Genomic DNA, 27936 nt, shown 5'->3' on the forward strand with positions numbered 1-27936 from the left:
AGGAGAATGTTTGCAAGAAAGGGGTTAAGGTCTGGATTCAGCACCACATGTTTTTCAAACATTCCTAGATATAGGTTAACATAATTAGAAGCCATAGTGGTCCCCGTCGCTGTCCCTTTGGTCTGAAGGAAAAAGTCTCCTCTGAAGAGAAAATAGTTGGAGGTTTGTAGCATTTCAGCCAAGTCCATCATACAAATGGTGCTGGGTAGAGCATTAGGAGGACGTTCACTGAGGTAGAACAGGAGGACCTCTAGGCCGCCCTGATGGGCGATGTTAGTATATAGACTGGTAACATCAAAAGTATACAGAATATAATTTTTCAGGAATAGGGTCCACAGATTTCAAAATATTAATAGAATCAATAGATTCTCTGGTATATGTGGGGAGAGAGATTACCCAGGGTTTCACAAAATGGTAGAGATATTCTCTGTCAGAGATACGTTACCACTGACAATGGGCCTGCCTGGTATAGGTGGAGTCACGCTTTTGTGAATTTTGGGGAGAGCGTACTTTATAGTGCCCTGGTCAAAGTAGTGACATTTGGGATGCACGCTCAGTTTCATCCCCCCCCCCCCCCCCACACACACACACAGTTCTGAGAGGAGATAAAATAACCCCTTCATTTACATGAAGCTATAAATAAGGAGAGGAGGAGGGGAAGCAGGTGTGTTCTGGGGGAGAAAGGGGAACAACACATCACTGCCTGTAACTCAGTGTCAGAACTAGAACACGTCCCTGGTGAATGACTCTGATAACTAGAGAGAGTAGACACGAAACTATCAGTTGATCTTTGGGTAGGACTGAAACCAGTGGTCTACAGACAGCTGTTCCTGTTGTAAAGTACATGTAGATCTTTCCTCAGTCATTATTGGTGGTCGTATGTCCTCCTCTGGTGGACGTTGACAGAACTGCAGACTCTGTTCTGATCACTGAGGCAGAATGTGAAACACAGCATGACATGACTCTATATGTTGGACCAATCCTTCCACTTAAGGGGATACTTCAGAATTTTGTCAATGAGTCCCTTTATATACTTCCCCAGAGTCAGATGGACTTGTTCATACCATTTGTATTTCTCTGTGTCCAGTTTGAAGGAAGTTAGTTAGTTTAGTCAGTCAATGTTAACTAGCGTTTCCCATAGACTTCCAGTCATTGTGCGATCTTCATCTGACTCTGGGGAAGAAGATAAAGGACCTCATTGAGTGTTTACTTAGTCATGGATGGATGTCAGTGGGAGACTGAGTGAAGACCAGACCTATACAGTTGTAATAATGCTGAAATGATACTGAGTCCAACATCTCATGTTAATACTAGAGAACTGTCAACTGTTAGGTCATCTCTGGTTGGTCAGAATCCTTGTTATGATAATAAACCTGGTAAGGATTCTGGGCTCTTCTGTCTTGGTTGAATTTAAACAGTCATTATCCAGATTCACCCTCATTTAGTGCTGCTAACACTGATGTTCATCAACATGCTCAAATACAAACACTTGTTCTTTAGAATGTTCTTTATTTAATATCCACAATACAACAAAGCTCTAACTATTCCTCTATTAATCATTAGTAATTCAACTCATTTCACAACAGTAGAGAGACCTAGTCATCATGACAGTGTTTCAGATGTCATGTTTTAGAGAACATGATGCTGGTACAGTGAATGCATCAATAGTAACTTGTCATGAGAAACAACCCTCAACAACTATTTGACATCACATTGGTTATTGTCATAATATTCACTGCTGCATTCAGACTTCAGCCCAATATCATCCATGTTGTTAGGATTTTAACTTCTATATTTAACAGCAAAGCAAGGATCAACACATCACTTAAACGTTCTAACAAAATAAAAGCTGCACTCGTTGTGAAGCTCTAACAAACTACCAGTTGTATTGATTGTCTGAAACTATTGTTTTACAGACTACAACTAGTCTTTCTGATCTCTTTCTCAGAGAATGTTGACCCCAACGACACTTTACATGTGAACACCAGGTCCTTGTCCCAGTCTGCAGTCTGAATGGTCAGATAGCTGCTGATCTTGAAGGTTTTGTCTGGTTGCTGCTCAGCAGGGCTGGTAGAAACATCTTCTGTCACTGATTCACCATTAGACATCCAGCTGACATCTGCCAACCCCTTGGACTTCTGAGACAGGTTACTAGTCAGACACACCAGTGTTGCTCTGCTGGACTTGAGGTCTTCAGTGGATGGAGGGAACAGGGTCACAGCAGGTGTAGCCAGATCTCCATCTGTAGAAAGTAGTCAACGGATGGGATGAGAAGAAAACACAATGGATAACAGTTTATATTTCAGTACATGTGGGTATCATTACCAATACACCCTGCATTAAGAGCAATTATATTACGATCTGCTCTTCATGATGTTTACAATGATATTGATAGAAGGAATCATACGGTGTTAAGGTGTTAAAATGAGAGACAGAGCAATTTCTGGAAACATTATTTATAATATTACATCAGAGCTCTGGAAGACTAAAATGCTAAAAGCTGAACGAAATGTGGACATTTAAATATAAAATACAAATAATTCACAAGGAAATGGGATTTAAAAAAATGAAAAATGAAATATCTCCTTTACATTGAGTTATATAGACAACAGAAACACAAGATATTAATGATTAAACACTTTGAGATGAAAGATCTCCTTTACATTGAGTTATATAGACAACAGAAAAACAAGATATTCATGATTAAACACTTTGAGATGAAATATCTCCTTTACATTGAGTTATATAGACAACAGAAACACAAGATATTAATGATTAAACACTTTGAGATGAAATATCTCCTTTACATTGAGTTATATAGACAACAGAAACACAAGATATTCATGATTAAACACTTTGAGATGAAAGATCTCCTTTACATTGAGTTATATAGACAACAGAAACACAAGATATTAATGATTAAACACTTTGAGATGAAATATCTCCTTTACATTGAGTTACACAGACAACAGAAACACAAGATATGAATGATAAAACATGAACAGAGCAGACCAACCAGAGACATTAACACAGTCATCAAACTGTTTCATAAGTCATTTACAAACAAAATACGAGACAGGATTAAAGCAGGTGCAAAATATTAAATCAGTGAATTTAAATGACATTTTATTAAACAAACATTTAAAAAAATATATATATATATCTGACCAACACTATAGTAGAAACAAAACATATTCTGTAGATTAACACATTAGAAGGGTACTCACCAGTAACAATGAGCTTGGTTCCTTGTCCGAATACCACAGTGATTCAGTTTGTATACACAGCCGTACAATAACCTCCTCCCTCTCTCTACTGAGAGGACAGGAACTGAACCATCCATTCAGACAGAGCTTCACTCTCTCTACTGAGAGGACAGGAACTGAAACATCCCATTCAGACAGAGCTTCACTCTCTCTACTGAGAGGACAGGAACTGAACCATCCCATTCAGACAGAGCTTCACTCTCACTAACGAGAGGACAGGAACTGAAACATCCATTCAGACAGAGCTTCACTCTCTCTACTGAGAGGACAGGAACTGAAACATCCCATTCAGACAGAGCTTCACTCTCTCTACTGAGAGGACAGGAACTGAAACATCCCATTCAGACAGAGCTTCACTCTCTCTACTGAGAGGACAGGAACTGAAACATCCATTCAGACAACGCTTCACTCTCTCTACTGAGAGGACAGGAACTGTAACATCCATTCAGACAGCGCTTCACTCTCACTACTGAGAGGACAGGAACTGAAACATTCATTCAGACAGAGCTTCACTCTCACTACTGAGAGGACAGGAACTGAAACATCCCATCCAGACAGAGCTTCACTCTCACTACTGAGAGGACAGGAACTGAAACATCCATTCTGACAGAGCTTCACTCTCTCTACTGAGAGGACAGGAACTGAAACATCCCATTCAGACAGAATTTCAATCTCTTTACTGAGAGGACAGGAACTGAAACATCCCATTCAGACAGAGCTTCACTCTCTCTACTGAGAGGACAGGAACTGAAACATCCCATTCAGACAGAGCTTCACTCTCTCTACTGAGAGGACAGGAACTGAAACATCCCATTCAGACAGAGCTTCACTCTCTCTACTGAGAGGACAGGAACTGAAACATCCCATCCAGACAGAGCTTCACTCTCTCTACTGAGAGGACAGGAACTGAAACATCCATTCAGACAGAGCTTCACTCTCTCTACTGAGAGGACAGGAACTGAAACATCCCATTCAGACAGAGCTTCACTCTCACCACTGAGAGGACAGGAACTGAAACATCCCATTCAGACAGAGCTTCACTCTCTCTACTGAGAGGACAGGAACTGAAACATCCCATTCAGACAGAGCTTCACTCTCTCTACTGAGAGGACAGGAACTGAAACATCCCATTCAGACAGAGCTTCACTCTCTCTACTGAGAGGACAGGAACTGAAACATCCCATTCAGACAGAGCTTCACTCTCTCTACTGAGAGGACAGGAACTGAAACATCCCATTCAGACAGAGCTTCACTCTCTCTACTGAGAGGACAGGAACTGAAACATCCCATTCAGACAGAGCTTCACTCTCACTACTGAGAGGACAGGAACTGAAACATCCCATTCAGACAGAGCTTCACTCTCACTACTGAGAGGACAGGAACTGAAACATCCCATTCTGACAGAGCTTCACTCTCTCTACTGAGAGGACAGGAACTGAAACATCCCATTCAGACAGAGCTTCACTCTCTCTACTGAGAGGACAGGAACTGGAACATCCATTCAGACAGAGCTTCACTCTCTCTACTGAGAGGACAGGAACTGAAACATCCCATTCTGACAGAGCTTCACTCTCTCTACTGAGAGGACAGGAACTGAAACATCCCATTCTGACAGAGCTTCACTCTCTCTACTGAGAGGACAGGAACTGAAACATCCCATTCAGACAGAGCTTCACTCTCTCTACTGAGAGGACAGGAACTGAAACATCCCATTCAGACAGAACTTCAGTCTCTCTACTGAGAGGACAGGAACTGAAACATCCATTCAGACAGAGCTTCACTCTCTCTACTGAGAGGACAGGAACTGAAACATCCATTCAGACAGAGCTTCAGTCTCTCTACTGAGAGGACAGGAACTGAAACATCCCATTCAGACAGAGCTTCACTCTCTCTACTGAGAGGACAGGAACTGAAACATCCCATTCAGACAGAGCTTCACTCTCTCTACTGAGAGGACAGGAACTGAAACATCCCATTCAGACAGAGCTTCACTCTCACTACTGAGAGGACAGGAACTGAAACATCCCATTCAGACAGAGCTTCACTCTCTCTACTGAGAGGACAGGAACTGAAACATCCCATTCAGACAGAGCTTCACTCTCTCTACTGAGAGGACAGGAACTGAAACATCCCATTCAGACAGAGCTTCACTCTCACTACTGAGAGGACAGGAACTGAAACATCCCATTCAGACAGAGCTTCTCTCTCTCTACTGAGAGGACAGGAACTGAAACATCCCATTCAGACAGAGCTTCACTCTCACTACTGAGAGGACAGGAACTGAAACATCCCATTCAGACAGAGCTTCTCTCTCTCTACTGAGAGGACAGGAACTGAAACATCCCATTCAGACAGAGCTTCACTCTCTCTACTGAGAGGACAGGAACTGAAACATCCCATTCAGACAGAGCTTCACTCTCTCTACTGAGAGGACATGAACTGAAACATCCCATTCAGACAGAGCTTCACTCTCACTACTGAGAGGACAGGAACTGAAACATCCCATTCAGACAGAGCTTCACTCTCTCTACTGAGAGGACAGGAACTGTAACATCCCATTCAGACAGAGCTTCACTCTCTCTACTGAGAGGACAGGAACTGAAACATCCCATTCAGACAGAGCTTCAGTCTCTCTACTGAGAGGACAGGAACTGAAACATCCCATTCAGACAGAGCTTCACTCTCTCTACTGAGAGGACAGGAACTGAAACATCCCATTCAGACAGAGCTTCACTCTCTCTACTGAGAGGACAGGAACTGAAACATCCCATTCAGACAGAGCTTCACTCTCTCTACTGAGAGGACAGGAACTGAAACATCCCATTCAGACAGAGCTTCACTCTCTCTACTGAGAGGACAGGAACTGAAACATCCCATTCAGACAGAGCTTCACTCTCACTACTGAGAGGACAGGAACTGAAACATCCCATTCAGACAGAGCTTCACTCTCTCTACTGAGAGGACAGGAACTGAAACATCCCATTCAGACAGAGCTTCACTCTCTCTACTGAGAGGACAGGAACTGAAACATCCCATTCAGACAGAGCTTCACTCTCACTACTGAGAGGACAGGAACTGAAACATCCCATTCAGACAGAGCTTCACTCTCTCTACTGAGAGGACAGGAACTGAAACATCCCATTCAGACAGAGCTTCACTCTCTCTACTGAGAGGACAGGAACTGAAACATCCCATTCAGACAGAGCTTCACTCTCTCTACTGAGAGGACAGGAACTGAAACATCCATTCAGACAGAGCTTCACTCTCTCTACTGAGAGGACAGGAACTGAAACATCCCATTCAGACAGAGCTTCACTCTCACTACTGAGAGGACAGGTACTGAAACATCCCATTCAGACAGAGCTTCACTCTCTCTACTGAGAGGACAGGAACTGAAACATCCCATTCAGACAGAGCTTCACTCTCTCTACTGAGAGGACAGGAACTGAAACATCCCATTCAGACAGAGCTTCACTCTCTCTACTGAGAGGACAGGAACTGAAACATCCATTCAGACAGCGCTTCACTCTCTCTACTGAGAGGACAGGAACTGAAACATCCATTCAGACAGAGCTTCAGTCTCTCTACTGAGAGGACAGGAACTGAAACATCCCATTCAGACAGAGCTTCACTCTCTCTACTGAGAGGACAGGAACTGAAACATCCCATTCAGACAGAGCTTCACTCTCTCTACTGAGAGGACAGGAACTGAAACATCCCATTCAGACAGAGCTTCACTCTCTCTACTGAGAGGACAGGAACTGAAACATCCCATTCAGACAGAGCTTCACTCTCTCTACTGAGAGGACAGGAACTGAAACATCCCATTCAGACAGAGCTTCACTCTCTCTACTGAGAGGACAGGAAATGAAACATCCCATTCAGACAGAGCTTCACTCTCACTACTGAGAGGACAGGAACTGAAACATCTCATTCAGACAGAGCTTCACTCTCTCTACTGAGAGGACAGGAACTGAAACATCCCATTCAGACAGAGCTTCACTCTCTCTACTGAGAGGACAGGAAATGAAACATCCCATTCAGACAGAGCTTCACTCTCTCTACTGAGAGGACAGGAACTGAAACATCCATTCAGACAGAGCTTCACTCTCTCTACTGAGAGGACAGGAACTGAAACATCCCATTCAGACAGAGCTTCACTCTCTCTACTGAGAGGACAGGAACTGAAACATCCCATTCAGACAGAGCTTCACTCTCTCTACTGAGAGGACAGGAACTGAAACATCCCTTTTCAGACAGAGCTTCACTCTCTCTACTGAGAGGACAGGAAATGAAACATCCCATTCAGACAGAGCTTCACTCTCACTACTGAGAGGACAGGAACTGAAACATCCCATTCAGACAGAGCTTCACTCTCTCTACTGAGAGGACAGGAACTGAAACATCCCATTCAGACAGAGCTTCACTCTCTCTACTGAGAGGACAGGAAATGAAACATCCCATTCAGACAGAGCTTCACTCTCACTACTGAGAGGACAGGAACTGAAACATCCCATTCAGACAGAGCTTCACTCTCTCTACTGAGAGGACAGGAAATGAAACATCCCATTCAGACAGAGCTTCACTCTCACTACTGAGAGGACAGGAACTGAAACATCCCATTCAGACAGAGCTTCACTCTCTCTACTGAGAGGACAGGAACTGAAACATCCCATTCAGACAGAGCTTCACTCTCTCTACTGAGAGGACAGGAACTGAAACATCCCATTCAGACAGAGCTTCACTCTCTCTACTGAGAGGACAGGAACTGAAACATCCCATTCAGACAGAGCTTCACTCTCTCTACTGAGAGGACAGGAACTGAAACATCCCATTCAGACAGAGCTTCACTCTCTCTACTGAGAGGACAGGAACTGAAACATCCCATTCAGACAGAGCTTCACTCTCTCTACTGAGAGGACAGGAACTGAAACATCCCATTCAGACAGAGCTTCACTCTCTCTACTGAGAGGACAGGAACTGAAACATCCCATTCAGACAGAGCTTCACTCTCTCTACTGAGAGGACAGGAACTGAAACATCCCATTCAGACAGAGCTTCACTCTCTCTACTGAGAGGACAGGAACTGAAACATCCATTCAGACAGAGCTTCACTCTCTCTACTGAGAGGACAGGAACTGAAACATCCATTCAGACAGAGCTTCACTCTCTCTACTGAGAGGACAGGAACTGAAACATCCATTCAGACAGAGCTTCACTCTCTCTACTGAGAGGACAGGAACTGAAACATCCCATTCTGACAGAGCTTCACTCTCTCTACTGAGAGGACAGGAACTGAAACATCCCATTCAGACAGAGCTTCACTCTCTCTACTGAGAGGACAGTAACTGAAACATCCCATTCAGACAGAGCTTCACTCTCTCTACTGAGAGGACAGGAACTGAAACATCCCATTCAGACAGAGCTTCACTCTCTCTACTGAGAGGACAGGAACTGAAACATCCCATCCAGACAGAGCTTCACTCTCTCTACTGAGAGGACAGTAACTGAAACATCCCATTCAGACAGAGCTTCACTCTCTCTACTGAGAGGACAGGAACTGAAACATCCCATTCAGACAGAGCTTCACTCTCTCTACTGAGAGGACAGGAACTGAAACATCCCATTCAGACAGAGCTTCACTCTCTCTACTGAGAGGACAGGAACTGAAACATCCCATTCAGACAGAGCTTCACTCTCTCTACTGAGAGGACAGGAACTGAAACATCCCATTCAGACAGAGCTTCACTCTCTCTACTGAGAGGACAGGAACTGAAACATCCCATTCTGACAGAGCTTCACTCTCTCTACTGAGAGGACAGGAACTGAAACATCCCATTCAGACGGAGCTTCACTCTCTCTACTGAGAGACATGAATTGAAACATTCCATTCAGATAGAGCTTCGCTCTCTCTATTGATCAGACAGGTACTCCAGCGTTACAGTCAGACAGAGCTGCGCTCGTCTCTATTATCAGACAGTCTCCAGGTTACAGTCCAGAGTGGCCGTCTCTATTATCAACAGTCCCCATGTTACAGTCCAGAGTGGTCGTCTCTATTATCAACAGTCTCCAGGTTACAGTCCAGAGTGGCCGTCTCTATTATCAACAGTCCCCATGTTACAGTCCATAGTGGTCGTCTCTATTATCAACAGTCCCCAGGTTACAGTCCAGAGTGTCTGTCTCTACTATCAACAGTCCCCAGGTTACAGTCCATAGTGGTCGTCTCTATTATCAACAGTCCCCAGGTTACAGTCCATTGTGGTCGTCTCTATTATCAACAGTCCCCATGTTACAGTCCATAGTGGTCGTCTCTATTATCAACAGTCCCCAGGTTACAGTCCAGAGTGTCTGTCTCTACTATCAACAGTCCCCATGTTACAGTCCATAGTGGTCGTCTCTATTATCAACAGTCCCCAGGTTACAGTCCATAGTGGTCGTCTCTATTATCAACAGTCCCCAGGTTACAGTCCAGAGTGTCTGTCTCTACTATCAACAGTCCCCAGGTTACAGTCCAGAGTGGCCGTCTCTATTATCAACAGTCCCCAGGTTACAGTCCAGAGTGGCCATCTCTATTATCAACAGTCCCCAGGTTACAGTCCAGAGTGGTCGTCTCTATTATCAACAGTCCCCAGGTTACAGTCCAGAGTGTCCATCTCTATTATCAACAGTCCCCATGTTACAGTCCATAGTGGTCGTCTCTATTTTCAACAGTCCCCAGGTTACAGTCCAGAGTGGCCATCTCTATTATCAACAGTCCCCAGGTTACAGTCCAGAGTGGCCATCTCTATTATCAACAGTCCCCAGGTTACAGTCCAGAGTGGTCGTCTCTATTATCAACAGTCCCCAGGTTACAGTCCAGAGTGTCCATCTCTATTATCAACAGTCCCCAGGTTACAGTCCAGAGTGGCCGTGTCTCCTTTCTTCACTGTCACAACTGACACCTGGGAAAGAAGAAGATGACATGTAGTAAATAGAAACATACAGACTCATTAATAAAACAGGAAGTAAAACCTCCAGGAAGTCAGACTCCTTACATGTTAGAGCAGTGATGAGAGTGCAGAGTGTCCCCAGCATGTTGTCAGTGTGTGGTGTGAATGGCCCTTACTGTCCAGCTGAGAGATGAGCAGGGTTGGAGTGTGAGGAGAGGAGAGGCTGCAGGACCCACCTATAAGGAGACAGACAGGGAGGAACAGAGGGAGGGGCCTGTATATCTCACCCTATCAGCTTCTGTAATGACGGACTTCTGATGAATTTATATTACAGTAACTATTAAACTATGAAAAATATATATATTTTATATTGGACTAACAAAAACCATATGGGATCATTTTGGTTACACTGAAAAGAGCAGTATTTTGTTTCATGTGAGTTATGTTGTTAAGTTTTCTTAAAATCAGCATGTCATAGTATAGATAATAACATTATAATAATATTATCTGGACCTGATAGTGGGGTTCTGATCTAACAGTACATCACTAAATGACTGTTGATGTAATATGTCTCTACTGTAAACCAGGGGACTGACTATCATGGAGGTTGTCTGATACATGGAGTCTTCTGTTAGGACTGAACCTTCTGGAATATCACTTTATCATTCATGCTTTGTGACAACTAGGTGTAATTGTTAATGACAACATTCTAGTAAATGTGTGAAGGGTTTTGTGTAAAACACAAGCATGGAATGTTCTCCTACTGCAGACACACTGGTTCAGGATGACTTGACATTCAGTTAGTGTCTATATTCAGAACATCTGAAAGCAGAAGTGAGTGTGTTTGGTGAGGAGGTTTTTGTCATGGTGTATATCACTGTGATACGTGCTCTTTAACAGAGTTGTCCCATGTCTGACAGTAATACACTGCTGAGTCTGTCTCCTCCACATTACTGATTATCAAACTGATAATCCTTATTCAGACTGATGGCTTTAGATGTGAAACGACCAGAGGAGAAACCAGATCCATATTCATACAGGAGAGGCATGAGCATGGTAAAACCTTAACACATACTGAGGTGCTCCGCCTGGAACCTGTTTATACCAGCTTAGCAGTAATAACCTTCCCCTTTGGTAATGTCACAGTGAAAAGTAGCAGTCCCCTTTGAACTGACAGTCAGTACTGAAGGTGTCTGTGTCACTGCTTTCTGGCAACTGACATCTGTGGGAATTAAGCACACAATTTAAGACATTAAATCATACAATTAATATTAAACTGGTATTGCATTTTGGGGATTCAGATTGAACATATAGTAAATCCTTACATGTTAGAGCAGTGATGAGAGTGCAGAGTGTCCCCAGCATGTTGTCAGTGTGTGGTGTGAACGGCCCTTACTGTCCAGCTGAGAGATGAGCAGGGTTGGAGTGTGAGGAGAGGAGAGGCTGCAGGACCCACCTATAAGGAGACAGACAGGGAGGAACAGAGGGAGGGGCCTCTGAAGTTAACCAATCACCAGCTGCTCTCATTGCTCTACATTAGGCCCTGTCTTCATCACTGACTCATATTCTACCTCCATCAAACCATAACTGGAGTTTAATATCCTATACTAGTTCTACACAGGGACAACATAATGAGGAGGTACTCAGGATGTGTCCCAAATGTCTCCCTACTCTGTTTATAGCGCACTGCCGTTGACCAGAAGCCAATGGGCCCTTAAGAAGAGTGCACTATAAAGGGAATATAATGCCTTTTGGGACACACCCTCAGTTTCAGTCCACCCCCCCTCTCCCCACACAGTTCTGAGAGGAGATAAAATAACCTCTTAATTTACATGAAGCTATAAATAAGGAGAGGAGGAGGGGAGGGGAAGCATGTGTGTTCTGGGGGAGAAAGGGAGCAACACATCACTGCCTGTAACTCAGTGTCAGATCTAGAACACGTCCCTGGTGAATGACTCTGTTAACTAGAGATAGTAGACATGAAACGATCTGTTTTTTCTGGGGTGTGACAGAAGGAAGGCCCCGCGAGACTAGATGGGACTGAAATCAGTGGTCTGTCTGACTAGTGCCACTGTGCCTGCTTTAATGTCGTTATATCTTGAGTCATTATTGGTGGTACTTTGTTCTCCTCTGGTGGACGTTGACAGAACTGCAGCCTCTATTCTGATCACTGATGCAGAATGTGAAACATGACGCCGCGCTACACTGAGTGTACAAAACATTAAGAACACCTTCCTAATATTGAGTTGAATCTTACAAGGTCATATTTCTCATTCATGCTGAAAATTATACTGAGGCCAACATCTAATGTTAATACTAGAGAACAGTTTAAACCATGTAATAATGGCACTTCAAACTAAACATTGACCAGGCATTCCTGCATTAAGGTAAAATAGAGGCAGGTGTTCTAGTCTGAAATACTTGAATGCTTCTCTCTCCGCCCAGCATCTGGGTCGTTCCACCAATTCGGTGCCTATTGAAAAGTGTAAATTGATAAAAATGACTTCGATTTTGTAATAAATAGCACATATTCGCCATAATAAAAAAACGTGTTTTCCCATCTCAAGAGGTTAAATAAAGAATTTACTATAACAAAAGCCTAATAAGTGCCAAATAAAGTAACAGGGTTGATGATTTCTTCTTAAATAAGCCATGAATCCCCTTGTGAGAGGGGGAGTGGAAGCTTGTTGTGTGTAAAAGGGAGTAGGAATTGAATGCAAACTTCAAAATGTTGTATTTATTGTTAAAACATTTCTATCCTATCTATCTATAGGTACACGTTATGCTCAATCTGCCCAGTTTCCCACCACAAAACACCACAACATTTCCAAGAAGAGTAGAACCAGCTCATCTGATTTTACAATATGATTTAACTATTAGATGTTTAATGTTTCTTTTGAAAAACGATTTAAAAATGAGTAGTTTAATTAAATATGAATTAAAAGGTAGACTCAGTAAAATGATGTTACCAAAGAGCAGCAACAGAGATACTGAGATGAGCGAGATGCAACACTTCACTCTCACACAGTAACACAAAGTATCTGCGCATGTGCACGGATACACTTCACTGTAACGATCGTCGTCGGGAGAAGGAGAAGAGGACCAAAGTGCAGCGTGGTAAGTATTCATAATACTTTTAATAAATACGAACACTCGAACAAAAACAGCAAAACGACAAACGAACCGTTCTGCAAGGTGCAACAAACACTAAACAGAAAATAACCACCCACAACTAACAGTGGGAAAACAGGCTACCTAAGTATGGTTCTCAATCAGAGACAACGATTGACAGCTGCCTCTGATTGGGAACCATACCAGGCCAAAACAAAACCTAGACATACAAACATAGAATGCCCACCCACATCACACCCTGGTCACAGAGTTGACCTTAAAATGGGGGACAGACGTAAAATAATCACTAATCACATAAATAATAAAAGGAAAGGAGGGATACCTAGTCAGTTGTACAACTAAATGCTTCTCGTCAGAAATGACTTTGTCAAAACAACAAAATAACTAAGGCTTTACAATTGTCGTGTCTCTGACTTATCATTAAAAGTTAAGACTGTTATATTATCAAATCGACACTCTAGGCTTAATGATTATGTGATTAAACTAACCATCTAGAGGCGAAGGAAACGCACACCTATTTAGGTGAGGTGCTGGCTAGCAGAGTAGAACACCTATTTAGGCGAGGTGCTGGCTAGCAGAGTGGAACACCTATTTAGGCGAGGTGCTGGCTAGCAGAGTAGAACACCTATTTAGGTGAGGTGCTGGCTAGCAGAGTAGAACACCTATTTAGGCGAGGTGCCTGCTAGCAGAGTGGAACACCAATTTAGGTGAGGTGCTGGCTAGCAGAGTAGAACACCTATTTAGGTGAGGTGCTGGCTAGCAGAGTAGAACACCTATTTAGGCGAGGTGCTGGCTAGCAGAGTGGAACACCTATTTAGGTGAGGTGCTGGCTAGCAGAGTGGAACACCTATTTAGGTGAGGTGCTGGCTAGCAGAGTGGAACACCTATTTAGGTGAGGTGCTGGCTAGCAGAGTGGAACACCTATTTAGGTGAGGTGCTGGCTAGCAGAGTAGAACACCTATTTAGGTGAGGTGCTGGCTAGCAGAGTGGAACACCTATTTAGGTGAGGTGCTGGCTAGCAGAGTAGAACACCTATTTAGGTGAGGTGCTGGCTAGCAGAGTGGAACACCTATTTAGGTGAGGTGCTGGCTAGCAGAGTAGAACACCTATTTAGGTGAGGTGCTGGCTAGCAGAGTAGAACACCTATTTAGGTGAGGTGCTGGCTAGCAGAGTGGAACACCTATTTAGGTGAGGTGCTGGCTAGCAGAGTTGAACACTTATTTAGGCGAGGTGCTGGCTAGCAGAGTTTAACACCTTTTTAGGTGAGGTGCTGGCTAGCAGAGTAGAACACCTATTTAGGCGAGGTGCTGGCTAGCAGAGTGGAACACCTACTTAGGCGAGGTGCTGGCTAGCAGAGTGGAACACCTACTTAGGCGAGGTGCTGGCTAGCAGAGTAGAACACCTATTTAGGCGAGGTGCTGGCTAGCAGAGTGGAACACCTACTTAGGCGAGGTGCTGGCTAGCAGAGTGGAACACCTATTTAGGCGAGGTGCTGGCTAGCAGAGTGGAACACCTATTTAGGCGAGGTGCTGGCTAGCAGAGTAGAACACCTATTTAGGCGAGGTGCTGGCTAGCAGAGTGGAACACCTATTTAGACGAGGTGCTGGCTAGCAGAGTGGAACACCTATTTAGGTGAGGTGCTGGCTAGCAGAGTGGAACACCTATTTAGGTGAGGTGCTGGCTAGCAGACTGGAACACCTATTTAGGTGAGGTGCTGGCTAGCAGAGTAGAACACCTATTTAGGTGAGGTGCTGGCTAGCAGAGTGGAACACTTAAAACAATAAAGGAGAGCCACTCACTCTAGGAGCTCAGATGCAATAACATGTTTTATGTCCTACGTTTCGACAGACAAGCTGTCTTCATCAGGGTATAATGACAAACACTGCGGGGTGACTCATTTATATAGTGTCAAAAGACATACAGGTGTCTGTAATCATGGCCGGGTGTGGCCTGATATCATTGGTTAATTCTCATATATTAAAATAGCATACATGGATAGCGTACGATCATAGATACAATTTGGCTACATAAGCATACAAACATTTACAATAGCCAAATCACAATAATCACAAGAATGGCTTCAGATCAAAGTCTACGTTGAGACCGGAGGGAGCAAGGGTCTTTAAATCCAGGCAGCCTCTCGTTTTAACAATAAATTGTCGAGGTCACCGCCTCTCCTAGGGAGGGTGACATGTTCGATGCCGATATAACGTAGAGACGAAATCGAGTGTTTTGCTTCCAAAAAGTGGGCTGTAAGTCGAGTTTTTGCACCTAATGGCGCTACGATGCTCCGAGATTCATACTTTTAATTTGCGCTTTGTTTTACCCACATAATTTTTTACCACAAGGACAAGTTATAAGATAAATAACTGCCTTAGTGGAGCATGTGATAACACCTTTGAATGGGATCTGTTTCCCTGTTTGGGGGTGTTTGAAGGAACGACATTTATAAGTACCATTGTATTGAGCACAGCCATTACACTTGTAGTTTCCATCCAGTAGGGGGCGCAAATAGACGTTGTTCAGGAATATCTTGGGGTGGTAAATCAGAGTTTACCAATTCATCTCTGAGAGTTCTGCCCCGCGAGAATATGACCAAGGGAAGGTCCGAAAACACATTACCGATACTGTCATTGGATCTTAGAATGTGCCAATGTTTGTGAACGATTCCCTTCATTTGTTCAGAGCACTTTGAATAGCGGGTAGTTAGAATGCAAGAATGCTTCTTTTTCTGAGACTGACCTTGAAAAAGGTCCTGTATCGTTTTGTTTTGAAATTTCTCAATGGCAGTATTAATCTGACCATTTTTGTACCTCCTCTCCTTGAATTTTCTTTGCGTCTCAGCCATATTTCTGTCGAACTCTGATAGTTTTTTGCAAATTCTTTTGATTCAACAGAATTGGCTGTAGGTCAAACCATTTTTCAAGGGAAGTGGGGGACAACTATCAGCCCTCATCAAACTGTTATGATAAGTAGGTTTCCTGTAAAGATCAGTGTATAGAACATTATCATCACTCAAGATCAGAAGATCAAGAAAACTGATTTGACGTGTATGTCACGCCCTGACCTTAGAGAGCCTTTTTATGTCTCTATTTGGTCTGGTCAGGGTGTGATTTGGGTGGGCATTCTATGTTATGTATTTCTTTGTGTTTGGCCGAGTATGGTTCCCAATCAGAGGCAGCTGTCTATCGTTGTTTCTGATTGGGAATCATACTTAGGTAGTCTTTTTTCCCACCTATGTTGTGGGATCTTGTCCTTGTTTTGTTGCTGTTGAGCCCTATAAGGCTGTACGTTTCGTTGGTTTTCTCGTTCTTGTTTTAACCTACCCCACGCTGCATCTTGGTCTAATTCCACCACCGACGATCGTTACAGTGTATCAGATTGCATAGTAAATCTCAAATGCTCAGAACAGGAGTTAAGAAAAGCATGGAACGCCTGGAGCTGTTTTGCATCACCCCTCCATAGAACAAAACTATCATCAATATACCGTTTCCAAATAATGATTTTAGGCAAGAAAACATTTTTGAGAGGATTGAAAATAGACTGTTTCTCCATGTAACCCACATACACATTAGCATAGTTAGAAGCCATGGGAGATCCCATAGCAGTACCCTTCGTCTGAATAAAGAAGTAATTTAGATTTTTTTTAAATTTGAATTTTATTTCAACTTTATTTAACCAGGTAGGCCAGTTGAGAACAAGTTCTCATTCACAACTGCGACCTGGCCAAAATAAAGCAAAGCAGTGCGACACAAACAACAACACAGAGGTACACATGGAATAAACAAATGTACAGTCAATAACACAATAGAAAAAATCTATATACAGTGTGTGCAAATGAGGTAAGATTAGGGAGTTAAGGCAATAAATAGGTCGTAGTGGCGAAGTAATTACAATTTAGCAATTAAACACTGGAGTGATAGATGTGCAGAAGATGAATGTGCAAGTAGAGATACTGGGGTGCAAAGGAGCAAAAACATAAATAATAATAACAATATGGGGATGAGGTAGTTGGATGGGCTATTTACAGATAGGCTATGTACAGGTGCAATGATCTGTGAGCTGCTCTGACAGCTGATGCTTAAAGTTTGCGAGGGAGATATGAGTCTCCAGCTTCAGTGATTTTTGCAGTTTGTTCCAGTCATTGGCAGCAGAGAACTGGAAGGAAAGGCGGCCAAAAGAGGAATTGGTGGGGGCCTTATTAGCTCACTGGTCACCATAGCAGCACCCACCCGTAGCACGCGCTCCAGCAGGTATATTTCACTGGTCATCCCCAAAGCCAATTCCTCCTTTGGCCGACTTTCCTTACCTAGCAAAGACTTATAGATGACCTGGAGCCAGTTGGTTTGGCGACGAATATGAAGCCAGGGCCAGCCAACGAGAGCATATCGGTCGCAGTGGTGGGTAGTATATGGGGCGTTGGTGACAAAATGGATGGCACTGTGATAGACTGCATCCAATTTGCTGAGTAGAGTGTTGGAGGCTATTTTGTAAATTACATCACCGAAGTCAAGGATTGGTAGGATAGTCAGTTTTACGAGGGCATGTTTGGCAGCATGAGTGAAGGATGCTTTGTTGCGAAATAGGAAGCCGATTCTAGATTTAATTTTGGATTGGAGATGCTTGATGTGAGTCTGGAAGGACACCTGGTTAGACTGTAAACCCAGCCTTTACTGACACACAACATGAAGTAGTTGTGTGTGAGTTCTGTTTCAGCCAATGTTATAATGCATGCACTGGAAGGTAGTTCATTGGGGTCACGTTACAGAAGAAAATGTTCCATAGGTTCAATACCGACCTCGTGTGGAATATTTGTGTATAATGACTCAAAATCCAAAGTAACTAACAAAGTATTCTCAGGGAGAGGCTCAAGAGATTCAATGATAGAGATCATACTGCTGGTGTCCTTTACAACGGAGGGGAGCTGTTCTGCGATTGGTCTAATAAAAGAGTAAACAAAAGTAGATAAAGGGGCTGTTACTGCATCAATGCCCGCTACAATAGGGCGCCCTGGAGGTTTTGTAACATTCTTGTGTAATTTCGGGAAAGTATAGAAAGTGGCAATTTTAGGGTGTTGAATAGCCAAAAAGGTTTTGGGTTATCTGACCAGAACTTAAATACCCATCTAGGACAGTAAAGATAGTCTTCTGAAATTGGGCAGTGGGGTCACTTCTGAGGTGTTGTCAAACAGTTGTCTATGACACTCATTTACATAAACTGTCCTATCCATGAGTACAACTGACCCACCCTTATCAGCAGGGCGGGTAAGGACTGACATATCGGATTGTAAATTAAGCAAAGCTTGTTTTTCATCCTTAGGTAAATTATGGAAAGATATGTATTCCTATTTGTTCTTAAGGAGATGAACAACATATTTTTCAACAAGTCTGCAATATGTGACATCAGCTGATGTAAGAAGGGCTTTGTAAATACATTTGATTTGATTTGATAAACCCCAATCCAGTGCAACAAGTAAGAAAATGTAAGAAAAAAAGTACTATTTGGACCCAGGTCTGTGGTGAAGAACGGATCAGTATAGTACAGCAAAACTTGGTACCTACACACAGGGGAGCAGGGTGGCTGAGGGTGGTAGCACAGTGTTGGGCAGTGAGAGAGTGCGTTGGCTCAGTACACAGATCTGGGACTCCCTTCAGATGAGTCCCTTGGACATTATCCCAGATATACTGAGTTACCTGCAACAACACGGGAAGATACTATTAGCATAGGAACCAAAAGCAAGTGTGACAGCACATCTCTAGAATAGAATGTGTTACTTAATGAATTGGTTTAAAAATATTTAGAGATGATTTGGGCATGAAATGCAATACATGCTAAATGGGGGTGATTGACTTACAGTAACATTGGAAATGATTGGCACCCTTGATAAAGATGGCCCAAAAAATGGTGTAAAATATGACAAATACTGAGCTACTGTATATTGTATGTTCCAAAAAATAGGAAAGTATATTATTTCATACTAATGCAATTACTCTGTTGTTTAACAAGTTAATAAAAAAAATATTATTGACACCCTTGTTTTCAACACTTTGTGCACCCTCTCCTTGCAAGGATAATGGCACTTAGCCTTTTTCTACAATGTTTTATGAGATTGTAAGAAAACGTTGGGATGGATCTCAGACCATTCCTCTATAAAGAAACTCCACATCCTTGATATGCTTCGGTCTGCGCTTATGGACGGCCCTCCTCAATTCAAACCACAGGTTTTCAATAGGGTTCAAGTCCCAACACTGTGATGGTCAATGTGGTCAATATATATCCGTATACATGGATGAATGCTTCTCCCTCTCTGTCACAGATGCCATGGTTGCCCTTAGTTTGAAGATGTAATCCGGAGACAGGTGTATTATACAACAGCCTTCTGTGTGTTCTCTTTTCGACTCCCTAACGCAAGAATTGTCTCCATCTCCTTAACTATCATACTCTAATTCCTCTGATTTCCTCTGATTTCAAAACTCGGTTCTCCAGAAAGTGGAGAGCAACACTTTTGCAGTTGTACTACGTGATATCTTTCAAAAAAGCCACGTTAGAAAGCATTACCTACACATTCTGAGCAGCTCATGTTATAGACAGAATTATGCTACATGGCAGATCCATCTGAACTCATCTCTCGTCATGTCCACCCCAACCATTTTCTCAGCCAATCATGGCTAGCGGGAAGGTTCCTGCCTTTTTCCGTGGCGAAACCAAATAGGACCGTAATTTAACAAATGTATTCGTATTTAAAGATAGTGTACACGTTTGTTATTAAGGTACATGAAAGTTCACATGTTCCATAAGGTAATTCTGCCATAAATGTACTACAAATTAGTTGAGTTCATGATGTAGTTGACCTTAACAAGACCCCAGGAGAAGCTTCAAACAAGCTTCTAAGGCTATTCATACAGACACTGAACTTCCCTCCCTTAGCATACAGAGAAACAAAGATTCAATTAGACACTATAAAAAGAAAAAAAAGAACTTTGGCAAAAATCGCTTAAAAAAAATAATCATCCCATTTCAACTTTGTCACCTTCAGATTATGCCAATAGCAACAACAGCAACAACAACTAAAATGCAGAGGTAAGCAAGTGTTGAGTGTCCTTACAACCGGTCACAGCCAGTCCAGCACTGTCTGTAGGTCCCAGAGTGGCCTTTGCCCATCTGTGGACCGTGCACCCTAGCCAAACAGAGCTACAGTAGGCCTTTATTTGCAACACAGGCCTGCCATCATTCACTTTGAACTAGACTAGAATGCATTCGCCAAAAGCCAACTGAATGGATTTCAGCAAATATGACAATACCACTTGGGAGTCCTTTTACATTTGGGAACTTTACAGTCCTATTGAAGATTAGCTCAAATTTAACGAAGGAACATTAGATGAACCCTCTCAAACTTTCAGTTAGTTGGCCGTCAAAATTGCACTGATAAATGATAGGGAATTGTAGCCTACTCGCTCTTCTGTAGTTTGCCTGCCAACAATGCATGCTTGCACAACCAAGCACACAAAGCAAACTTGCTAAAGTTGGCTAGCTTGCTAGCTAGCTACACTACATGACTACAAGTATGTGGACACCTACTCGTCAAACATCTCATTCCAAAATCATGGATATTAATATGGAGTTGGTCCCCCTTTTGCCTGGCTCATACTTGCTGCTATAACAGCCTCCACTCTTCTGGGAAGGCTTTCCACTAGATGTTGGAACATTGCTGTGGGATATTGCTTCCATTCAGCCACAAGAGCATTAGTAAGATCGGGCACGGATGTTGAGCGATTAGGCTTGGCTTGCAGTTGTCGTTCCAATTCATCCCAAAGGTGTTTGATTTGGGTTGATGTAAGGGTTCTGTGCAGACCAGTCAAGTTCTTCCACATCGATTTCAACAAACCATTTCTAAACGGACCTCGCTTTGTGCACGGGGGCATTGTCATGCTGGAACAGGAAAGGTCCTTCCCCAAACTGTTGCAACAAAGTTGGAAGCACAGAATCGTCTAGAATGTCATTGTATGCTGTAGCATTAATTTCACTAACGGGCCTAGCCCGAACCATGAAAAACAGCCCCAGAACATTATTCCTCTTCCACCAAACTTTACAGTTGGCACTATATATTGGAGCAGGTAGCGTTCTCCTGGCATCCGCAAAACCCAGATTCGCCCGCCAGATAGTGAAGCGCGATTCATCACTCCAGAGAACGTGTTTCCACTGCTCCAGTGTCCAAAGGCAGACGCTTGGCATTGCGCATGGTGATCTTAGGCTTGTATGTGGCTGCTCAGCCATGGAAACCCATGGGGAAATTGCAGTTGGCTCAGAACAAGGCAGCACGGCTTGCCCTTAAAAGTACACAGAGAGCTAACATTATTGACATGCATGTCAATCTCTCATGGCTAAAAGTGGAAGAGAGATTGACTTCCTCAGTATTTGTTTTTGTAAGAAGTGTTGTCAATCTGAAGGTACAGAGGTGTCTGTTTAAAATACTAGCACACAGCTCCGACACCCATGCATGCCCCACAAGACATGCCACCAGAGGTCTCTTCACAGTCCCCAAGTCCAGAACAGACTATGGGAGGTGCACAGTACTACATAGAGCATAACTACATGGAACTCTATTCCACATCAGGTAACTGATGCAAGCAGTAGAATCAGATTTAAAAAGAAGGTAAAAATACACCTTATGGAACAGCGGGCACCGTGAAGTAACAAAAACATAGGCACAGACATGTATACACACATGATACCATGCACACTATACACACATGTACACATGGATTTTTCATTGTAGATATGTGGTAGTGGAGTAGGGGCCTGAGGGCACACAGTGTGTTGTGAAATCTGTGAATGTATTGTAATGTTTTTAAAATGGTATAAACTGCCTTAATTTTTCCGGACCCCAGGAAGAGTAGCTGCTGCCTTGGCGGAACTAAATGGGGATCCATAATAAATACGAATACAAATACCTCACCCCAGCAAGGCTGCTCCATTACCAGAATGTGCTGTTAACCATGTCTCATGTCACACTGAAGCGCCGTCCTTAGCCCCGCCACTCTTTACCAACTGACGATGATGGTGAGCCCCATGATTGTGCTGTCCTAGTTGACCAGGTCTGTAAGCCTCACCCGGATTTATCTGACGTGCCTTTAATGAATGCTGATTTGGAACTATTTGTTGATAGTTCCGCTCAAAAACCACCTTAAGGCAAACCATTAATGGATAATGCAGTAACTACGGCTGCCACTACATTGGAAAGTGCTAAACTACCACCCCATTGGTCAGCTCAGGCTGCAGAATTGTTTACTCTTACTAGAGCATTTATTTTGGCTTCGATACACTCTGGAAGCAACGAGGGTTCCTCACCTCATCTGGTAAATTGGTTGAAAACTTGTTGGAGGCTATTTTGTTGCACTTCCCATCTAAATGTTAAAAACATGTTTCTCTACGGGATGTTTCTGATCTGCAAGGGCCTGGGGAAGTGAGAATGGAGAAATAAGTGTTCTTGGCACATGACCAAGACCATGTGTAAAAGGGGGGAGTTGTGGTTTGTGCTAAGTGTGATTTGTATGACTAACAATGTAGGCAGAGGAAGGCTGAGACCAGATTGCCATAGGTAACAATAATGCCTCTGGCTCTGATGTACATGCATGGACGTGCGCATCGTACCCCTGGTTTAGCACCTCATGAAATACTCACAGGAAGACCCATGAGAATCCTAAACACCCCGTTCCCACAGAACAGGTTGACACTGATGGGTTCAAAGGAGGATCAAATGATAAGCTACTGTGCTGCACTTAACAATGTTCTGAAGTCTATTTTCCCCAGCATTGCCTGAACCAAAGGGAGGACAACTCCACAAATTTCAGCCAGTAGATTGAGTGGTCATCAAGGACCTCCGCAGAAAGACTTGGCACCAACAGCTCTGGACTGGTACATTGCAGGTGCTGCTGATGGTTGCAGAGCGGTCGACGTGAGTTCATGCCAGCAACTGCAGGAAGGTGCCCCACAATCCAGACGAAGATGTACCAGCCAATGAATCGTCATAGGGAACCCCAGTGGCCATAGGAGGACCAGGAATGGACTCTACTCATTCATGTTTGTGCATTTGTGGTCAGTCTTCTCATTGTAGCTGTTGTATGGGCCCTGGGAGTTGTGGCCACATTGCAACTGAAGTATACAACACCAGCATCATCCCACGGCGGGACTTAAATAACAGCCGCTCCAGCACAAGCCAACGGCAGGCTCAGGACGGGAGTTCAGTAAATAATAGCTGCCCCATTGTTTAAGAAGACGGCAGTAGAATGGCCTTACTGAAGAGCTCAGTGATTTTCAACGTGTCACCATCATAGGATGCCAACTTTCCAACAAGTCAGTTTGTCAAATGTCTGCCCTGCTAGAGTTGCCCCGGTCAACTGTAAGTGCTGTTATTGTGAAGTGGAACGTCTAGAAGCAACAGCGGCTCAGCCGCGAAGTGGTAGGCCACGCAAGCTCAGAAAACGGGACCGCCGAGTGCTGAAGCGCGTAGCACGTAAAAAAAGCATTCTCAGTTGGAACACTCACAACTGAGTTTCAAACCTCTGGAAGCAACGTCAGCAGAAGAACTGTTAGTCGGGAGCTTCATGAAATGGGTTTCCATGGCCGAGAAGCTGCACACAAGCCTAAAATCACTGCAATGCCAAGTGTCGGCTGGAGTAGTATAAAGCTCGCCGCCATTGGACTCTGGAGCAGTGGAAACGTGTTCTCTGGAGTGATTAATCACGCTTCACCATCTGGCAGTCTGACGGACGAATCTGGGTTTGGCAGATGCCAGGACAAGGCTACCAGCCCCAATGCACCGTGCCAAGTGTAAAGTTTGGTGGAGGAGGAATAATGGTCTTGGGCTATTTTTCATGGTTCGGGCTAGGCCTCTTAGCTCCAATGAAGGGAAATCTTAATACTACAGCATACAATAATATTCTAGATGATTTGGGGAAGGCCCGTTCCTGTTTCAGCATGATAATGCCTCTGTGCATAAAGCAAGGTAAATGCCCATTATTTTGGAATGAGATGTTTGATGAGCATGTGTCCACATACTTTTGTAGTGTATTTTGTCTTGCCCATTCACACTCTGAATGGCACACATACACAATCCATGTCTCAATTGTCTTAAGGCTCCAAAATATTTTTTTCTCCTCCCCTTCATCTAAACGGATTGAAGTGGATTTAAAAAGTGACATCAATAAGGGATCATAGCATTCACCTGGATTCACCTGGTCAGTCTATGTCATGGAAAGAGCAGGTATTCACAATGTGTTGTACACTCAGTGATGCTGTTATAATACCCAAACATTTGTATTAATTTTTTTTTTGTTAAACCAGGATGTGATGTAAACTGAGTGTACAAAACATTAAGAACACCTTCCTAATATTGAGTTGCACTCCCCTTTGCCCTCAGAACAGCCTCTATTCGTCATGGCATGGATAAGGTGTCAAACGTGTTCCACAGGCATGCTGACCCTTGTTGACTCCAATGATTCCCATAGCTGTGTCATGTTGACTGGATGTCCTTTGGGTGTGGACCATTCTTGATACACACAGGAAACTGTTGAGTGTGAAAAACCCAGCAGCATTGCAGTTCTTGACACAAACCGATGCGCCTGGTAGACTACCATACCCTGTTCAAATCACTTAAATATGTTGTCTTGCTCATTCACCCACTGAATGGCACACATACACAATCCATGTCTCAATTGTCTCAAGGCTTAAAAATCCTTCTTTAACCCGTGTCTTCTCCTTCATCTATTCTGATTGAAGTCGATTTAGAAAGTGATATCAATAAGGGATCAAAGCTTTCACCTGATCAGTCTGTCATGGAAATAGGTGTTGATAATGTTTTGTACACTGTATGACAGGATTGGATGTTTATTTTTTTAATGATTTTAGTCATTTAGCAGACACTTTTATCTTCTAACGAGTCAGAAACCCGGATCCGGGAGCACCCCCCACCAGTAAAAAAGCTGAATAGCATAGCTAGCATAGCGTCACAAGTAAATAGTAGCATCTAAATATCATTCAATCACAAGTCCAAGATACCAGATGAAAGATCCACTTCTTGTGAATCCAGCAATCATTTCTGATTTTTAAAATGTTTTACAGGGAAGACACAATATGTAAATCTATTAGCTAACCACGTTAGCAAAAGACACAATTTTTCTTTGTCCACCATTTTTTCTCTCCACCAGTAGCTATCACCAATTCGGCCAAATAAAGATATTGATAGCCACTAACCAAGAAAAAACCTCATCAGATGACAGTCTGATAACATATTTATTGTATAGGATAGTTTTTGTTAGAAAAATGTGCATATTTCAGGTAGAAATCATAGTTTACAATTGCACCCACCATCACAACTCGACTAGAATAAATACAGAGAGCAACGTGTATTACCAATTTACTCATCATAAAACATTTCATAAAAATAGACAAAGCATAGCAATGGAAAGACACAGATCTTGTGAATTCAGACAATATTTCAGATTTTCTAAGCGTTTTACAGCGAAAACACAATAAATCGTTATATTAGCATACCACATGTGCAAACGTTACCCCAGCATGAATCAAAGGCAAGGGGAGCGATAACGTTATGATCACCAAAATATATTAATTTTTTCACTAACCTTCTCAGAATTCTTCCGATGACACTCCTGTAACATCATATTACAAAATACATATAGAGTTTGTTCGAAAATGTGCATATTTAGCCACAAAAAAACGTGGTTATACAATGAGAATACTAGCAAAACTGCCCTGAAAATGTCGGGCGCTATATTTGAGAGTGATCTAGTCTAATCGATAGCTAATCATAAACTTGACTAAAAAATACAGGGTTGACAGGAATCGAAAGACAAATTAGTTCTTAATGCAATCGCTGACTTAAATTTGTAAAATTATCCTTACTGTGCAATACCGGGTCCGCCAAGCGAAGCTACACATAACAAAATGCCGACATATGCGTTTAAAAATTTTCAACAGAACAGCGATTTATCATCATAAATAGTTCTTACTGTGAGCTGTTCTTCCATCAGTATCTTGGGCAATGTATCCTTTCTTGGGTCTAATCTTCTTTTGGTCGAAAGCTGTCCTCTTGTCCGTCGAAATGCCCACTAACGTTCGACCGGGACCCCGAAACGTGCCCGGTGCTTCAATGTGCATCACAAAGCAATGCCTCAAAATCGCACTAAACGGATATAAATTGCTATAAAACGGTTTAAATTAACTACCTTATGATGTTTTTAACACCTATAACGAGTAAAAACATGACCGGCGATATATAAGTGGCTAAACCAACGCTTGGAAAGAGAGAGAGTCCGACGTCCATCTTGCGTGAGGCGCAGCGGGAAAAGAACGGTACATCCGGTCTTTTCTGTTTTATACTGGCCCTGATTGCGCAATCGACTCCATTCAAATTGTCACCTCTTACTGACATCTAGAGGAAGGCATGGGCAGTGTTTGTATCCTCATAGGATTTACAGGGACTTTAAAACTGACCTGGGACCAGAGGCCAAAATGTCTGAAATCTCACTCCATATCAGGAAAAGTGCTGTAGAATGGGTTCTGTTTCACTCAGAGACATAATTCAAACGGCTATAGAAACTAGAGAGTGTTTTCTATCCAATAATAACTATAATATGCATATTGTACGAGCAAGAATTGAGTATGAGGCAGTTTAATTTGGAGACGATAAATGCTAATGTTGAAACAGCACCCCCTATATTGAGAACCAGAGCGACTTACAGGAGCAATTACGGCTAAGTGCCTTGCTTAAAAGCACATCGGCAGGTTTTTCACCAAGTCGGCTCGGGGATTCAAACCGCTCTTAACCGCTAGGCTACCTGCTACCCTATGCATGCAATGCCAATGTTGATTGACTTGTTTGTGTATCAGCACATTGACCTAATCTCACTGCAACACTTCGTCCATGTTGCTTGACAGGCATTTTCAAAGAACCTTTAGTCAGGGTGAGCTTTGCGCCCTTTTCAAACTTCCTGGTAGTTTGACACAACGGTGGATAACAGTTACCTAAATAACTTATTTACTTGATACTCATACCTTATTGACCTTTAAAAACATTCCGTGGAACTCACAGGGAGAGTTGGGGCATGTCTTTCAAACTTCCAAAATATCATTTTTTATTTTACTTTGTATTAGAATATTGAAATGTACAAAAGTAAGGCTACAATTTATATGATGACATTAAAGTGATAGTTCAGCGTTGGACATATTTAGATATTTGTTTCCTTACCTTGAAAGCAGTCTACTGGAAAAGTCTCGGAGTGACTGCAATCCACACTCAGAGTGACTGCAAGACCTCGCCCTCCCACACACACAAACAGTTACCCTGCACCCCACCTCCCAATGAACATGTCTCATTGTTAAAGCGTAAATATGTATATTATTCATTTTTTATTACTGTTTCATTCACTTCTCACTTCCCCCTCCCCTAATAGCCCCCATACCCGACAGACTTCATTCACCCTGCCCTCAACACCCAACGGTCATTTATAACTGCTACTGTTGTAAATGTGTATATATTATTATTATGTCTCATTCTCTTTTTATTTATGTTATTTTTACCTGCACTGTTG

At 42.9% G+C, this 27936-nt stretch overlaps 1 pseudogene; it reads right to left on the reverse strand.

Annotated features, from left to right (window-relative positions):
* Window positions 1-1489: 1489 nt before the first annotated feature.
* Window positions 1490-27677, reverse strand: LOC139575258 (immunoglobulin lambda-1 light chain-like; annotated as a pseudogene).
* Between the last annotated feature and the right edge of the window lie 259 nt (window positions 27678-27936).

The sequence above is a fragment of the Salvelinus alpinus genome, chromosome 1 (assembly GCF_045679555.1).
Source record: "Salvelinus alpinus chromosome 1, SLU_Salpinus.1, whole genome shotgun sequence".
Classification (NCBI taxonomy): domain Eukaryota; kingdom Metazoa; phylum Chordata; class Actinopteri; order Salmoniformes; family Salmonidae; genus Salvelinus; species Salvelinus alpinus.